Consider the following 12,031-nt stretch of genomic DNA (forward strand, 5'->3'; position numbering starts at 1 on the left):
GCAAAAAATACTTTGAAAATAGTTTGAAATCGTTCGCCCACTCTTCCCCGGGATTCATGCCCGGGTCTGTGGAAGTGTCCCTGGGCACGTCCGAGCGTCTTCCCCCCCTGAAAAAAAAAGTTCCATATTTCCACCCCACGATGCCTGGGGAAGGTAGCCCGGGCCCGCGGGAGGTCACCCACGGGTCCGGGGCAATGCGCCCCCCGCAGGACAACCGGGGAAATGCATGCAAAAGGTGAAAAAAACACTTTGAAAATAGTTTCAATCGTTCTCCCACTCTTCCAGGGGATTCATGCCCGGGGCTGTGGAAGTGTCCCTGGGCACGTCCGAGCGTCTTCCCCCCGGGAAAAAAAACTTCCATATTTCCACCCCACGATGCCCGGGGAAGGTAGCCCAGGCCCGGGGGAGGCCACCCCCGGGTCCGGGGAACTGCGCCCCCCGCTGGTCGCCCGGGGAATTGCGTCCAAAAGGTGAAAAAAATACTTTGAAAATACTTTGAAATTCCTTACCCACTCGAGCCCGGGATTCATGCCCAGGGCTGTGGAAGTGTCCCTGGGCACGTCCGAGCGTCTTCCCCCCCCGGGAAAAACAAGTTCCAGATTTTCACCCCACGCTGCCCGGGGGAGGTAGCCCGGGCCTGGGGGAGGTCACCCCCGGGTCCGGGGGACTGCGCCCCGTGCTGGACACCCGGAGAAATGCATCCAAAAGGTGAAAAAAACACTGAAAACAGTTTGAAATGGTTCACCCACTCTTCCCCGGGATTCATGCCCAGGGCTGTGGAAGTGTCCCTGGGCACGTCCGAGCGTCTTCCCCCCGGAAAAAAAAAGTTCCATATTTCCACCCCACGATGCCCGGGGAAGGTAGCCCGGGCCCGGGGGAGTCCATCCCCGGGTCCGGGGAACTGCGCCCCCCGCTGGTCGCCCGGGGAATTGCGTCCAAAAGGTGCAAAAAATACTTTGAAAATAGTTTGAAATCGTTCGCCCACTCTTCCCCGGGATTCATGCCCGGGTCTGTGGAAGTGTCCCTGGGCACGTCCGAGCGTCTTCCCCCCCTGAAAAAAAAAGTTCCATATTTCCACCCCACGATGCCTGGGGAAGGTAGCCCGGGCCCGCGGGAGGTCACCCACGGGTCCGGGGCAATGCGCCCCCCGCAGGACAACCGGGGAAATGCATGCAAAAGGTGAAAAAAACACTTTGAAAATAGTTTCAATCGTTCTCCCACTCTTCCCCGGGATTCATGCCCGGGGCTGTGGAAGTGTCCCTGGGCACGTCCGAGCGTCTTCCCCCCGGGAAAAAAAACTTCCATATTTCCACCCCACGATGCCCGGGGAAGGTAGCCCAGGCCCGGGGGAGGCCACCCCCGGGTCCGGGGAACTGCGCCCCCCGCTGGTCGCCCGGGGAATTGCGTCCAAAAGGTGAAAAAAATACTTTGAAAATACTTTGAAATTCCTTACCCACTCGAGCCCGGGATTCATGCCCAGGGCTGTGGAAGTGTCCCTGGGCACGTCCGAGCGTCTTCCCCCCCCGGGAAAAACAAGTTCCAGATTTTCACCCCACGCTGCCCGGGGGAGGTAGCCCGGGCCTGGGGGAGGTCACCCCCGGGTCCGGGGGACTGCGCCCCGTGCTGGACACCCGGAGAAATGCATCCAAAAGGAGAAAAAAACACTGAAAACAGTTTGAAATGGTTCACCCACTCTTCCCCGGGATTCATGCCCAGGGCTGTGGAAGTGTCCCTGGGCACGTCCGAGCGTCTTCCCCCCGGAAAAAAAAAAGTTCCATATTTCCACCCCACGATGCCCGGGGAAGGTAGCCCGGGCCCGGGGGAGTCCATCCCCGGGTCCGGGGAACTGCGCCCCCCGCTGGTCGCCCGGGGAATTGCGTCCAAAAGGTGCAAAAAATACTTTGAAAATAGTTTGAAATCGTTCGCCCACTCTTCCCCGGGATTCATGCCCGGGTCTGTGGAAGTGTCCCTGGGCACGTCCGAGCGTCTTCCCCCCGGGAAAAAAAACTTCCATATTTCCACCCCACGATGCCCGGGGAAGGTAGCCCAGGCCCGGGGGAGGCCACCCCCGGGTCCGGGGAACTGCGCCCCCCGCTGGTCGCCCGGGGAATTGCGTCCAAAAGGTGAAAAAAATACTTTGAAAATACTTTGAAATTCCTTACCCACTCGAGCCCGGGATTCATGCCCAGGGCTGTGGAAGTGTCCCTGGGCACGTCCGAGCGTCTTCCCCCCCCGGGAAAAACAAGTTCCAGATTTTCACCCCACGCTGCCCGGGGGAGGTAGCCCGGGCCTGGGGGAGGTCACCCCCGGGTCCGGGGGACTGCGCCCCGTGCTGGACACCCGGAGAAATGCATCCAAAAGGAGAAAAAAACACTGAAAACAGTTTGAAATGGTTCACCCACTCTTCCCCGGGATTCATGCCCAGGGCTGTGGAAGTGTCCCTGGGCACGTCCGAGCGTCTTCCCCCCGGAAAAAAAAAAGTTCCATATTTCCACCCCACGATGCCCGGGGAAGGTAGCCCGGGCCCGGGGGAGTCCATCCCCGGGTCCGGGGAACTGCGCCCCCCGCTGGTCGCCCGGGGAATTGCGTCCAAAAGGTGCAAAAAATACTTTGAAAATAGTTTGAAATCGTTCGCCCACTCTTCCCCGGGATTCATGCCCGGGTCTGTGGAAGTGTCCCTGGGCACGTCCGAGCGTCTTCCCCCCCTGAAAAAAAAAGTTCCATATTTCCACCCCACGATGCCTGGGGAAGGTAGCCCGGGCCCGCGGGAGGTCACCCACGGGTCCGGGGCAATGCGCCCCCCGCAGGACAACCGGGGAAATGCATGCAAAAGGTGAAAAAAACACTTTGAAAATAGTTTCAATCGTTCTCCCACTCTTCCCCGGGATTCATGCCCGGGGCTGTGGAAGTGTCCCTGGGCACGTCCGAGCGTCTTCCCCCCGGGAAAAAAAACTTCCATATTTCCACCCCACGATGCCCGGGGAAGGTAGCCCAGGCCCGGGGGAGGCCACCCCCGGGTCCGGGGAACTGCGCCCCCCGCTGGTCGCCCGGGGAATTGCGTCCAAAAGGTGAAAAAAATACTTTGAAAATACTTTGAAATTCCTTACCCACTCGAGCCCGGGATTCATGCCCAGGGCTGTGGAAGTGTCCCTGGGCACGTCCGAGCGTCTTCCCCCCCCGGGAAAAACAAGTTCCAGATTTTCACCCCACGCTGCCCGGGGGAGGTAGCCCGGGCCTGGGGGAGGTCACCCCCGGGTCCGGGGGACTGCGCCCCGTGCTGGACACCCGGAGAAATGCATCCAAAAGGAGAAAAAAACACTGAAAACAGTTTGAAATGGTTCACCCACTCTTCCCCGGGATTCATGCCCAGGGCTGTGGAAGTGTCCCTGGGCACGTCCGAGCGTCTTCCCCCCGGAAAAAAAAAAGTTCCATATTTCCACCCCACGATGCCCGGGGAAGGTAGCCCGGGCCCGGGGGAGTCCATCCCCGGGTCCGGGGAACTGCGCCCCCCGCTGGTCGCCCGGGGAATTGCGTCCAAAAGGTGCAAAAAATACTTTGAAAATAGTTTGAAATCGTTCGCCCACTCTTCCCCGGGATTCATGCCCGGGTCTGTGGAAGTGTCCCTGGGCACGTCCGAGCGTCTTCCCCCCCTGAAAAAAAAAGTTCCATATTTCCACCCCACGATGCCTGGGGAAGGTAGCCCGGGCCCGCGGGAGGTCACCCACGGGTCCGGGGCAATGCGCCCCCCGCAGGACAACCGGGGAAATGCATGCAAAAGGTGAAAAAAACACTTTGAAAATAGTTTCAATCGTTCTCCCACTCTTCCCCGGGATTCATGCCCGGGGCTGTGGAAGTGTCCCTGGGCACGTCCGAGCGTCTTCCCCCCGGGAAAAAAAACTTCCATATTTCCACCCCACGATGCCCGGGGAAGGTAGCCCAGGCCCGGGGGAGGCCACCCCCGGGTCCGGGGAACTGCGCCCCCCGCTGGTCGCCCGGGGAATTGCGTCCAAAAGGTGAAAAAAATACTTTGAAAATACTTTGAAATTCCTTACCCACTCGAGCCCGGGATTCATGCCCAGGGCTGTGGAAGTGTCCCTGGGCACGTCCGAGCGTCTTCCCCCCCCGGGAAAAACAAGTTCCAGATTTTCACCCCACGCTGCCCGGGGGAGGTAGCCCGGGCCTGGGGGAGGTCACCCCCGGGTCCGGGGGACTGCGCCCCGTGCTGGACACCCGGAGAAATGCATCCAAAAGGAGAAAAAAACACTGAAAACAGTTTGAAATGGTTCACCCACTCTTCCCCGGGATTCATGCCCAGGGCTGTGGAAGTGTCCCTGGGCACGTCCGAGCGTCTTCCCCCCGGAAAAAAAAAAGTTCCATATTTCCACCCCACGATGCCCGGGGAAGGTAGCCCGGGCCCGGGGGAGTCCATCCCCGGGTCCGGGGAACTGCGCCCCCCGCTGGTCGCCCGGGGAATTGCGTCCAAAAGGTGCAAAAAATACTTTGAAAATAGTTTGAAATCGTTCGCCCACTCTTCCCCGGGATTCATGCCCGGGTCTGTGGAAGTGTCCCTGGGCACGTCCGAGCGTCTTCCCCCCGGGAAAAAAAACTTCCATATTTCCACCCCACGATGCCCGGGGAAGGTAGCCCAGGCCCGGGGGAGGCCACCCCCGGGTCCGGGGAACTGCGCCCCCCGCTGGTCGCCCGGGGAATTGCGTCCAAAAGGTGAAAAAAATACTTTGAAAATACTTTGAAATTCCTTACCCACTCGAGCCCGGGATTCATGCCCAGGGCTGTGGAAGTGTCCCTGGGCACGTCCGAGCGTCTTCCCCCCCCGGGAAAAACAAGTTCCAGATTTTCACCCCACGCTGCCCGGGGGAGGTAGCCCGGGCCTGGGGGAGGTCACCCCCGGGTCCGGGGGACTGCGCCCCGTGCTGGACACCCGGAGAAATGCATCCAAAAGGAGAAAAAAACACTGAAAACAGTTTGAAATGGTTCACCCACTCTTCCCCGGGATTCATGCCCAGGGCTGTGGAAGTGTCCCTGGGCACGTCCGAGCGTCTTCCCCCCGGAAAAAAAAAAGTTCCATATTTCCACCCCACGATGCCCGGGGAAGGTAGCCCGGGCCCGGGGGAGTCCATCCCCGGGTCCGGGGAACTGCGCCCCCCGCTGGTCGCCCGGGGAATTGCGTCCAAAAGGTGCAAAAAATACTTTGAAAATAGTTTGAAATCGTTCGCCCACTCTTCCCCGGGATTCATGCCCGGGTCTGTGGAAGTGTCCCTGGGCACGTCCGAGCGTCTTCCCCCCCCGGGAAAAACAAGTTCCATATTTCCACCCCACGATGCCTGGGGAAGGTAGCCCGGGCCCGCGGGAGGTCACCCACGGGTCCGGGGCAATGCGCCCCCCGCAGGACAACCGGGGAAATGCATGCAAAAGGTGAAAAAAACACTTTGAAAATAGTTTCAATCGTTCTCCCACTCTTCCCCGGGATTCATGCCCGGGGCTGTGGAAGTGTCCCTGGGCACGTCCGAGCGTCTTCCCCCCGGGAAAAAAAACTTCCATATTTCCACCCCACGATGCCCGGGGAAGGTAGCCCAGGCCCGGGGGAGGCCACCCCCGGGTCCGGGGAACTGCGCCCCCCGCTGGTCGCCCGGGGAATTGCGTCCAAAAGGTGAAAAAAATACTTTGAAAATACTTTGAAATTCCTTACCCACTCGAGCCCGGGATTCATGCCCAGGGCTGTGGAAGTGTCCCTGGGCACGTCCGAGCGTCTTCCCCCCCCGGGAAAAACAAGTTCCAGATTTTCACCCCACGCTGCCCGGGGGAGGTAGCCCGGGCCTGGGGGAGGTCACCCCCGGGTCCGGGGGACTGCGCCCCGTGCTGGACACCCGGAGAAATGCATCCAAAAGGAGAAAAAAACACTGAAAACAGTTTGAAATGGTTCACCCACTCTTCCCCGGGATTCATGCCCAGGGCTGTGGAAGTGTCCCTGGGCACGTCCGAGCGTCTTCCCCCCGGAAAAAAAAAAGTTCCATATTTCCACCCCACGATGCCCGGGGAAGGTAGCCCGGGCCCGGGGGAGTCCATCCCCGGGTCCGGGGAACTGCGCCCCCCGCTGGTCGCCCGGGGAATTGCGTCCAAAAGGTGCAAAAAATACTTTGAAAATAGTTTGAAATCGTTCGCCCACTCTTCCCCGGGATTCATGCCCGGGTCTGTGGAAGTGTCCCTGGGCACGTCCGAGCGTCTTCCCCCCCTGAAAAAAAAAGTTCCATATTTCCACCCCACGATGCCTGGGGAAGGTAGCCCGGGCCCGCGGGAGGTCACCCACGGGTCCGGGGCAATGCGCCCCCCGCAGGACAACCGGGGAAATGCATGCAAAAGGTGAAAAAAACACTTTGAAAATAGTTTCAATCGTTCTCCCACTCTTCCCCGGGATTCATGCCCGGGGCTGTGGAAGTGTCCCTGGGCACGTCCGAGCGTCTTCCCCCCGGGAAAAAAAACTTCCATATTTCCACCCCACGATGCCCGGGGAAGGTAGCCCAGGCCCGGGGGAGGCCACCCCCGGGTCCGGGGAACTGCGCCCCCCGCTGGTCGCCCGGGGAATTGCGTCCAAAAGGTGAAAAAAATACTTTGAAAATACTTTGAAATTCCTTACCCACTCGAGCCCGGGATTCATGCCCAGGGCTGTGGAAGTGTCCCTGGGCACGTCCGAGCGTCTTCCCCCCCCGGGAAAAACAAGTTCCAGATTTTCACCCCACGCTGCCCGGGGGAGGTAGCCCGGGCCTGGGGGAGGTCACCCCCGGGTCCGGGGGACTGCGCCCCGTGCTGGACACCCGGAGAAATGCATCCAAAAGGAGAAAAAAACACTGAAAACAGTTTGAAATGGTTCACCCACTCTTCCCCGGGATTCATGCCCAGGGCTGTGGAAGTGTCCCTGGGCACGTCCGAGCGTCTTCCCCCCGGAAAAAAAAAAGTTCCATATTTCCACCCCACGATGCCCGGGGAAGGTAGCCCGGGCCCGGGGGAGTCCATCCCCGGGTCCGGGGAACTGCGCCCCCCGCTGGTCGCCCGGGGAATTGCGTCCAAAAGGTGCAAAAAATACTTTGAAAATAGTTTGAAATCGTTCGCCCACTCTTCCCCGGGATTCATGCCCGGGTCTGTGGAAGTGTCCCTGGGCACGTCCGAGCGTCTTCCCCCCCTGAAAAAAAAAGTTCCATATTTCCACCCCACGATGCCTGGGGAAGGTAGCCCGGGCCCGCGGGAGGTCACCCACGGGTCCGGGGCAATGCGCCCCCCGCAGGACAACCGGGGAAATGCATGCAAAAGGTGAAAAAAACACTTTGAAAATAGTTTCAATCGTTCTCCCACTCTTCCCCGGGATTCATGCCCAGGGCTGTGGAAGTGTCCCTGGGTAAGTTCGAGCGTCTTCCCCCCGGGAAAAAAAAACTTCCATATTTCCACCCCACGATGCCCGGGGAAGGTAGCCCGGGCCCGGGGGAGTCCATCCCCGGGTCCGGGGAACTGCGCCTCCCACTGGTCGCCCGGGGAATTGCGTCCAAAAGGTGAAAAAAATACTTTGAAAATACTTTGAAATTGTTCGCCCACTCTTCCCCGGGATTCATGCCCAGGGCTGTGGAAGTGTCCCTGGGCACGTCCGAGCGTCTTCCCCCCCGGGAAAAACAAGTTCCAGATTTTCACCCCACGCTGCCCGGGGGAGGTAGCCCGGGCCTGGGGGAGGTCACCCCCGGGTCCGGGGGACTGCGCCTCGTGCTGGACACCCGGAGAAATGCATCCAAAAGGTGAAAAAAACACTGAAAACAGTTTGAAATGGTTCACCCACTCTTCCCCGGGATTCATGCCCGGGGCTGTGGAAGTGTCCCTGGGCACGTCCGAGCGTCTTCCCCCCGGGAAAAAAAAAACTTCCATATTTCCACCCCACGCTACCCAGGGAAGGTAGCCCGGGCTCGGGGGAGGTCACCCCCGGGTCCGGGGGACTGCGCCCCGTGCTGGACACCCGGAGAAATGCATCCAAAAGGAGAAAAGAACACTGAAAACAGTTTGAAATGGTTCACCCACTCTTCCCCGGGATTCATGCCCAGGGCTGTGGAAGTGTCCCTGGGCACGTCCGAGCGTCTTCCCCCCGGAAAAAAAAAAGTTCCATATTTCCACCCCACGATGCCCGGGGAAGGTAGCCCGGGCCCGGGGGAGTCCATCCCCGGGTCCGGGGAACTGCGCCCCCCGCTGGTCGCCCGGGGAATTGCGTCCAAAAGGTGCAAAAAATACTTTGAAAATAGTTTGAAATCGTTCGCCCACTCTTCCCCGGGATTCATGCCCGGGTCTGTGGAAGTGTCCCTGGGCACGTCCGAGCGTCTTCCCCCCCTGAAAAAAAAAGTTCCATATTTCCACCCCACGATGCCTGGGGAAGGTAGCCCGGGCCCGCGGGAGGTCACCCACGGGTCCGGGGCAATGCGCCCCCCGCAGGACAACCGGGGAAATGCATGCAAAAGGTGAAAAAAACACTTTGAAAATAGTTTCAATCGTTCTCCCACTCTTCCCCGGGATTCATGCCCGGGGCTGTGGAAGTGTCCCTGGGCACGTCCGAGCGTCTTCCCCCCGGGAAAAAAAACTTCCATATTTCCACCCCACGATGCCCGGGGAAGGTAGCCCAGGCCCGGGGGAGGCCACCCCCGGGTCCGGGGAACTGCGCCCCCCGCTGGTCGCCCGGGGAATTGCGTCCAAAAGGTGAAAAAAATACTTTGAAAATACTTTGAAATTCCTTACCCACTCGAGCCCGGGATTCATGCCCAGGGCTGTGGAAGTGTCCCTGGGCACGTCCGAGCGTCTTCCCCCCCCGGGAAAAACAAGTTCCAGATTTTCACCCCACGCTGCCCGGGGGAGGTAGCCCGGGCCTGGGGGAGGTCACCCCCGGGTCCGGGGGACTGCGCCCCGTGCTGGACACCCGGAGAAATGCATCCAAAAGGAGAAAAAAACACTGAAAACAGTTTGAAATGGTTCACCCACTCTTCCCCGGGATTCATGCCCAGGGCTGTGGAAGTGTCCCTGGGCACGTCCGAGCGTCTTCCCCCCGGAAAAAAAAAAGTTCCATATTTCCACCCCACGATGCCCGGGGAAGGTAGCCCGGGCCCGGGGGAGTCCATCCCCGGGTCCGGGGAACTGCGCCCCCCGCTGGTCGCCCGGGGAATTGCGTCCAAAAGGTGCAAAAAATACTTTGAAAATAGTTTGAAATCGTTCGCCCACTCTTCCCCGGGATTCATGCCCGGGTCTGTGGAAGTGTCCCTGGGCACGTCCGAGCGTCTTCCCCCCCTGAAAAAAAAAGTTCCATATTTCCACCCCACGATGCCTGGGGAAGGTAGCCCGGGCCCGCGGGAGGTCACCCACGGGTCCGGGGCAATGCGCCCCCCGCAGGACAACCGGGGAAATGCATGCAAAAGGTGAAAAAAACACTTTGAAAATAGTTTCAATCGTTCTCCCACTCTTCCAGGGGATTCATGCCCGGGGCTGTGGAAGTGTCCCTGGGCACGTCCGAGCGTCTTCCCCCCGGGAAAAAAAACTTCCATATTTCCACCCCACGATGCCCGGGGAAGGTAGCCCAGGCCCGGGGGAGGCCACCCCCGGGTCCGGGGAACTGCGCCCCCCGCTGGTCGCCCGGGGAATTGCGTCCAAAAGGTGAAAAAAATACTTTGAAAATACTTTGAAATTCCTTACCCACTCGAGCCCGGGATTCATGCCCAGGGCTGTGGAAGTGTCCCTGGGCACGTCCGAGCGTCTTCCCCCCCCGGGAAAAACAAGTTCCAGATTTTCACCCCACGCTGCCCGGGGGAGGTAGCCCGGGCCTGGGGGAGGTCACCCCCGGGTCCGGGGGACTGCGCCCCGTGCTGGACACCCGGAGAAATGCATCCAAAAGGTGAAAAAAACACTGAAAACAGTTTGAAATGGTTCACCCACTCTTCCCCGGGATTCATGCCCAGGGCTGTGGAAGTGTCCCTGGGCACGTCCGAGCGTCTTCCCCCCGGAAAAAAAAAGTTCCATATTTCCACCCCACGATGCCCGGGGAAGGTAGCCCGGGCCCGGGGGAGTCCATCCCCGGGTCCGGGGAACTGCGCCCCCCGCTGGTCGCCCGGGGAATTGCGTCCAAAAGGTGCAAAAAATACTTTGAAAATAGTTTGAAATCGTTCGCCCACTCTTCCCCGGGATTCATGCCCGGGTCTGTGGAAGTGTCCCTGGGCACGTCCGAGCGTCTTCCCCCCCTGAAAAAAAAAGTTCCATATTTCCACCCCACGATGCCTGGGGAAGGTAGCCCGGGCCCGCGGGAGGTCACCCACGGGTCCGGGGCAATGCGCCCCCCGCAGGACAACCGGGGAAATGCATGCAAAAGGTGAAAAAAACACTTTGAAAATAGTTTCAATCGTTCTCCCACTCTTCCCCGGGATTCATGCCCGGGGCTGTGGAAGTGTCCCTGGGCACGTCCGAGCGTCTTCCCCCCGGGAAAAAAAACTTCCATATTTCCACCCCACGATGCCCGGGGAAGGTAGCCCAGGCCCGGGGGAGGCCACCCCCGGGTCCGGGGAACTGCGCCCCCCGCTGGTCGCCCGGGGAATTGCGTCCAAAAGGTGAAAAAAATACTTTGAAAATACTTTGAAATTCCTTACCCACTCGAGCCCGGGATTCATGCCCAGGGCTGTGGAAGTGTCCCTGGGCACGTCCGAGCGTCTTCCCCCCCCGGGAAAAACAAGTTCCAGATTTTCACCCCACGCTGCCCGGGGGAGGTAGCCCGGGCCTGGGGGAGGTCACCCCCGGGTCCGGGGGACTGCGCCCCGTGCTGGACACCCGGAGAAATGCATCCAAAAGGAGAAAAAAACACTGAAAACAGTTTGAAATGGTTCACCCACTCTTCCCCGGGATTCATGCCCAGGGCTGTGGAAGTGTCCCTGGGCACGTCCGAGCGTCTTCCCCCCGGAAAAAAAAAAGTTCCATATTTCCACCCCACGATGCCCGGGGAAGGTAGCCCGGGCCCGGGGGAGTCCATCCCCGGGTCCGGGGAACTGCGCCCCCCGCTGGTCGCCCGGGGAATTGCGTCCAAAAGGTGCAAAAAATACTTTGAAAATAGTTTGAAATCGTTCGCCCACTCTTCCCCGGGATTCATGCCCGGGTCTGTGGAAGTGTCCCTGGGCACGTCCGAGCGTCTTCCCCCCGGGAAAAAAAACTTCCATATTTCCACCCCACGATGCCCGGGGAAGGTAGCCCAGGCCCGGGGGAGGCCACCCCCGGGTCCGGGGAACTGCGCCCCCCGCTGGTCGCCCGGGGAATTGCGTCCAAAAGGTGAAAAAAATACTTTGAAAATACTTTGAAATTCCTTACCCACTCGAGCCCGGGATTCATGCCCAGGGCTGTGGAAGTGTCCCTGGGCACGTCCGAGCGTCTTCCCCCCCCGGGAAAAACAAGTTCCAGATTTTCACCCCACGCTGCCCGGGGGAGGTAGCCCGGGCCTGGGGGAGGTCACCCCCGGGTCCGGGGGACTGCGCCCCGTGCTGGACACCCGGAGAAATGCATCCAAAAGGAGAAAAAAACACTGAAAACAGTTTGAAATGGTTCACCCACTCTTCCCCGGGATTCATGCCCAGGGCTGTGGAAGTGTCCCTGGGCACGTCCGAGCGTCTTCCCCCCGGAAAAAAAAAAGTTCCATATTTCCACCCCACGATGCCCGGGGAAGGTAGCCCGGGCCCGGGGGAGTCCATCCCCGGGTCCGGGGAACTGCGCCCCCCGCTGGTCGCCCGGGGAATTGCGTCCAAAAGGTGCAAAAAATACTTTGAAAATAGTTTGAAATCGTTCGCCCACTCTTCCCCGGGATTCATGCCCGGGTCTGTGGAAGTGTCCCTGGGCACGTCCGAGCGTCTTCCCCCCCCGGGAAAAACAAGTTCCATATTTCCACCCCACGATGCCTGGGGAAGGTAGCCCGGGCCCGCGGGAGGTCACCCACGGGTCCGGGGCAATGCGCCCCCCGCAGGACAACCGG

The sequence above is a fragment of the Crinia signifera genome, unplaced genomic scaffold, assembly GCF_055691185.1.
Source record: "Crinia signifera unplaced genomic scaffold, ASM5569118v1 HAP2_SCAFFOLD_209, whole genome shotgun sequence".
Lineage (NCBI taxonomy): Eukaryota > Metazoa > Chordata > Amphibia > Anura > Myobatrachidae > Crinia > Crinia signifera.